The sequence below is a fragment of the Hippopotamus amphibius genome, chromosome 4 (assembly GCF_030028045.1).
Source record: "Hippopotamus amphibius kiboko isolate mHipAmp2 chromosome 4, mHipAmp2.hap2, whole genome shotgun sequence".
Classification (NCBI taxonomy): domain Eukaryota; kingdom Metazoa; phylum Chordata; class Mammalia; order Artiodactyla; family Hippopotamidae; genus Hippopotamus; species Hippopotamus amphibius.
Window position 1 is genome coordinate 30,599,540 of NC_080189.1, and position 6,668 is coordinate 30,606,207.

The following is a 6,668-nucleotide window of genomic DNA, read 5'->3' on the forward strand; positions in this document are numbered from 1 at the left end:
GGAGAAGCCCCCAAAGCAAACCTGAGCACTTAGTATTAGTTCTCTTTCCTTTATTCTGTGAGGTGGGGTTGGGTGGCCGATGCTGGTTTGGGAGAATATCAAGCGTGGGATGGGAGTGCGTAGAAGATGGAGACTACAGGTGGGAGGTATTTATGCCCCAGCTGTAATGCAAGGCGAAGTAGGAGCATGTGTTAGAGTCTGAAGCTGTCAAATCAGGGAACAGTAAAGACAAAGAGCACGTTGGTTCAGTGAGAGGAGCAGGAGGGTAACACACAGTAGAATTAAACGAACCTGAGGATGCTGGCAGTGTTTCAGATTGAATGTTTTTGTGCAATGTTTCCTGTTTTCAATTCAGATTGAGTAATTTCATAAAGTACCTCTTTCCCTAAATCATTTCAGTATTCAAAGGCCTGTATTTAAGCAGCATCAACCTGGGACTATCGATAGCGTGGAAGGTCTTTTAGAATTCTATAAATTCAAGGTGGAACAAATACAGCAATCTTCCTCTTCAAACCTCTCCAACACAAAATATACTTCCGTTTCAGCTTTGGTACAAAGTGGGGGTAAAGGAAGAGGTTGAATTTAATCATTGTTGTTTGAAAAATGTGCTTTTAAAAATTATTTTATTTTTTAAACAAGAGAAATAACGCTGTCTCTAATAGAGAAGATTCCAGTGTCCCATCAGGTACTTTGGGAAAGTAATTTATCTGTTTGAGTGTCAGCTTCCTCATAAAATAGGGGCTTCTGTGATCACTAGATAATCCCACAGGTCACCTGAGGCTCCAAAGTTATGCTTGTGGAGATACATTTTTGACATGGATTTCCTCTCTTTTGCAACCTGATAAGAAGAGGAAATCTTCAGATTCTGGGCCCACTTGGTTTCCTACAGGAAAGAGAAAACCTTTCTCTTTCAAGAAAGCTCCTGACCACAATGATGTAAAATTCAATTGTAGATACTAGTGGTGATGTCTTAAGTCCTGGGGGTGCTGTCAGCCGCACCTGGGCACTCACCTTCCAGTACCTCTTCCCTAGAGGGTCTGAATGACCTCTTCCCAGCTCCTACCACCTCTCTTCCAATATTGACTATGGAACTTTCCCCATAAGCTCTGAATACAACAGGATACTTTTAAATCATGAATTACATATTGAATCTTTACTATGCAAAAACATCATGCCAGGCAATGTGGAGAACAGAAGACATATGACAAATACCATAAATGACTAAAATATAATAAACACAATGATGAATTGGTCAGGGTAGGATAATTTCTGTAACAAATAACCTTGAAATCTCAGTGACTTGCTACAATAAAATCTAGTTTTGCACTCATACCATTTTCCAGTGTTTGTCAGTTTCCATTAAGACATTTAGTACCCAAGGTCCTTCCACATGGTGACTTTCCATATTCTAGAATCTTCGATACCCACTGGGATCCTCTGAATCCTACTAGCAGTTGAGAAATGAGAAGGGCATGGAGAATTATGTGAGAGGTCTTTTGGGACTAAGCTTCAAACTGGCATATATCCTTTGGCCCACATTCTATTGGTCAGAGCCCAACCAATGGACCCACCTAACTGAAACTGAGATGGAAAATGAGATTTAGCTACATGCCCAGGAGGAAAAGGAAAAGAGACTGATAAACATAGAGCATTCCCAACCACAACTAATATGGAGATAAGTCAAGTGCCATGTAGAATCATAATCAGGAGTTCACATCTTTGGGAAGGTGATAAGGAAAGCTTCAGGAAAGTGGCAGTTTCTCAACGGGGCCCTGAAAAGTCACAAATATTTCAGTTGCTGCGGGTTTTATGTCTTAGCGGGAGACCACTAAGGATAAAACTGGAGAGTTTGGTCCTGATCAAGGATGGCTATAATTTCTAAGTTAAAGGTTTTTTTTAGCCATCTGTAGACAGGCATCTCAAAAGTTTCTTCCTTAAATGATTTATTAATGACGATATTATGATAACTGCCAGACTAGGAAGAATATTATTTACAATTATCCGAGCATACTGTTATATTATCACTATCTTTAGTTGTAAATTCACAAAGAAAAATCTTGTTTTTTAGGTAGAATAAGGACAACGACATGGGTCAAGTTTATGTGGCTCCTCTCAGTGGTGCAAAATATATGCAAGATTGAATAGAAAAGTCTATGTGCAATGTCAGATCCTCGCCTTGGAGCCCACACTGTCCTTGTGGAGGAAAATCCTGCACTACTTGAAGGTATGTACACATACACCTGATCAAAAGTTATCCCACAAAGCCATGTAAACAGAGAGCACTAATTATATCAGGTTTAGGATCATGAGTCCTTACATTTGTCTTTAGAACTTTACATCTACCACTCCTTATAATGAAAAACCAAAAGTTCAAGTCTACGGTTAGGCTCATGTCTTATTCTTGATATACTGGAGGAGTATGAACAGGAATCCTAAAAGAGTTTTGCAATTTTTCTGCAATTTCTGATGCAGTCAACATTTAAATTTGCTTAATTTCCTTTTAACTCAATTCTGTTGCCTCTCTCCTAAATATTATGTGGAGTCACTTCGTGTACAAATCTATGGATTTCAATTTAAGACCACTGAAACTTTATGGGAATTTTGTGCATTTAAAAAAAAGTTTTTTTTTCTCTTTCTTGGTAGTGGTTCTAAAACCACTCTAGGCTGCTGAATGCCGAGCTCTGGATTTGCAGAGGTCTGGGAATTGTATTAAAGGGTTGAAGAGGCTTCCCTCAGGCACAGCATTTGTTCAGTTTACACGTGAAAATAAAGTACCGCAGTGAAAATCTTCATTTTCCTTCTATCTTTTTCTTGTTTGATGTTTGTTTGAACAGACACACTCTACAGTCTCTAAATTTCTAGATGAACAAAGCAATCCAGATAGACCCAGTCCTCCAGGCTAAATGCTTATCATTCATTGTAAATTGCCCACTAGACCAGTGTTTCGGAGCATATAAATCCCCTGGAGATTCCACATGACAACACTTGGTTCTGCCTTTTTGAAATGGGACATACACTGGCCAGCTCTCCATCGTTCTTGACTAGTCACTCTACTTATCTTTCACAACTTTCTCTCTTCATAAGCATTTTGAATTTGCTTGCACCAGTACCCAAAATCACTTTTATCAAATTCTGTGTTGGGGCTTCCTAGGTGGCGCAGTGGTTGGGAGTCTGTCTGCCAATGCGGAGGACATGAGTTCGATCCCTGCTCCAGGAAGATCCCACATGCCGCAGAGCAACTAAGCCCGTGTGCCAAAAAAAAAAAAAAAAAATTCTGTGCTGCATTCTAGTTACTAGTGTACTTGTATCTCTTTACACTATAAAGTACTGACAGAGACTATTTTACTCACCTCCCTGTTCTTGCAGTATCTATCAGTGCCTTCTTCAAGTGATTGAAAACTTCTCATTTGTAGAGGTCTATACATCATAAATGCAAATATTTTCCCATATTATTGCCATTTTTCCCACAAGAAATATTTCACATCTTGATAACATTTAACCTGGTGGGGGTAAGTTTGTCCCCCAGGGGACACTTAGTATTGTCTAGAGACTTTTATGGTTGTCACAACTTGTGGGCCCAGGGAGATGCTACTGACATTTCCTGTGTAGATGCCAGGAATGCTGCTAAACATCCCACAATACACACGACAGCACCACCACAACAAAGAATCATCCGCAGAAAATATCAACTGTGCTAAGGCTGGGAAACTGAAATTTAACCAAAGGGATAGTTTGTTGCACAATTTTTACATGTGGCTGCCAAAGATGGTCTGTTACTTAATTTAGAATAGTGAGTGCCAGAGCAGCTTGTGGCAATGACACAATTAGCTTTATTGAGATTTTAACCATTTCTTGAATGTGTAATTATACTGCTCCCCTGAACAAATGCAACTTGGGTATGTAATTTCCTTTAAGCCTTCCAAATTTACTTTTAAGATCCCCGTGCTCTAAAAGCCTATAGCTAGATATATGTATATACACACATTCTAAAGGACAGATAGAGGAGAGATAGGTAAATAGATAGGAGTCCCTTCAAGAAGTGAGCACACGGGTAGAATGGTAAATATTTAATCCAATGAATTACACATCCCCAGTGTTTTACTGTCTTTTGGATATAAACGTACACCTTGGCATGGAGCCAGAATTCCTGTTTTTATCAATTAATATATAAAACATGAACAAATTCCATTTGTTATATCATAGTATCAAATTATATTCTTTAACTTAATTAGAAATTTCATTCCTCTTCTCTGTAGATGTAAAATATAATATTCCTTGGAAACTATAACACATTGAAAGAAATTGTCTCAAGACAGCCATATAGTTTAGCTTGTTTTCTTTTCAAAAACGAAATCACAGTTCAATCATCCATTTTTATTTTCAGAAAAGAAAAAGTATTTTTAAATTTTTCCAGCATTAAATTTTCTCCCTGAAAGACTGATGTGTGTGATGGGGGATGGGAGGGGGTAGATTTGGTCTTATCACTCCAAGGAAGACTGGCATTCATGTAGCCAATCTGAGTGGCTGAGAAGGAAACATTCTTTGACAGAGTATACCACATAAAGTCAAAAGATTACTTCTATATTTAAATCATATGCTAATATATGAGCTTATTTTTTTGTTTTGTTTTGAACAGATAAGGGGATTCTTTTTCCAACATTCATAAATGACAGCCATTGGAACGGTGAAAAATCTTTTGGCACACTTGGGAAACCTATGAAAAAAAATTATCCTTATAACCAATGCCTCAAACTATTCAAGATAATAATTCTTGGTCATACTGAAGATAAACATATAAATGCTTCAAGGATACAAATAAAAGATTGATAAACTCTAATGGGACATATTGGGGGGTTCACATTAAAAGTTTCTACTGGGCTAGTTATAATATTCGCAAAATCACGCCAATGAACTGACGCATATTTACGTTCAGGACTATTCAGAAATATTTCTGCCTGGCCCCTTGTAATCCATTTGACCTAGATAGCCTTTTAAAGTAACTTGGTACCAATTATAATTGTTCTTATTTTAACGTATTCGCATGGCGGGTCCCCCTACTGGAGTAGATTTAACAGTGCAAAAAGAATTAAAGTATGAACACTGTATTTTCCCACAAGCGATATTAAACTTGTGAATGTTTTAAACAAGTTCATCATTAAAGACTAGCAAGTGTACACTTTCTCATGAGAAACTACTCTTATTCACGAACAGGCCAGTAGAAGTGGGGCACGGGAATAAGCAACACACACTGTACACATTCCTCGCCCTCACTTCCCACATTGGCTTCTGAATTTTTAATGAGCAGCAGAAAAATGAACGATTATAATGTTCTGTTTATAGTCTCCTTTGCCAGGAGTGAAGTATACGGCTCTGAAGAATTTATTAAATTATTAAATGTCTGTCAAATAAACATTTTAATATGTCTAGGTTTCTAAGAATTTGTTAGTAGAGAAAGTCATTTATTTGAAGTTAAAATATTGACTTATAAGAGATACATGATCTACTACTTTAAAATGGACATGGCCAGAAGGGGATATATCTCTTCCTTACACCAAACTTCAGTTAAACACAAAACAACTTTGAAGTCATTTCATCTTTAAATCACTTTAAACTTTTTCTCTGTCGCAAAATCAAAACATGAATATTAAGATCCTGGGTCAGAAATTACAATCTGTCTTAATAATTTAGATTTTATCATCTAAATAGGGAAATCTAACAGTCGACTAGCAATTCTGATTTGTAGTTTCAAAAATTGGGGGAAAGGATTCACCTTAAATTTAGAATTTTTAAGCAACTTCTAAGTTATAGACTAATTTTTGTCATCTCTAGTTTATAATCTCAAAAAGTGCTATGATTTCACTAAACTGTTAAATCATAAAGCATTTAACTGACAATATGTAAATACTATCATTACTCCTACTGACACACAATTCCATGGCCCAGGGTAAAAGTCTCATGAATAGACTCTCAGCTCTCCACCTTCCTTCCCTGACATCACATCTCCCTAACCCACATCCACTCATTCCGGACTACTTTTAAATTCCCAGAATATATGTGGCTCTAGAACAATTTCACCTGCCTGGAAAACCTTCTCTGCTTCATCTGTCTTTAGGAATCAGTTCAAATGATACCTTCTGTGTTAAACTTCTCAGTGTTCCTAGAATACTTTGTATATCCATCTATTACAGCACTTATCAAAATACAGCAATTCCTTGTTAACATGTCTGTCCTTCCCACTTCCCCCACCAACACACGCACACACACACACTCACACACACATGCCCACATACACAAATACCCTCATCTGTGTATTCTCAACATCTAGGTGCTCAAGGTTTAATTACAAAAATGAACATCTTTAAGGATATTCTTTTTCTCTTAAAACCCATCTGTTGAAAGATTTTTTTTTAAAATGTGAGAGTTGAAGGAAAACACTGCAAAGTCTACAAAGATAATCTTACCCCTTACAGTATATTAAACATTTATTTTTCTAAGACTAAAATAATTAATTAGTTAATTAATTAGATCAAGAAGACCATTTCTGAGGTCTAAGGACAAAGGGCACTAACACTGCACAAAACAGATGGTTAAAAATCTAAAATATGTGGAATTTGCTTTAAAGGAGAAAAGAGCAAAAAATGAACTGCCCTTAAAAAGAATGACTGTAT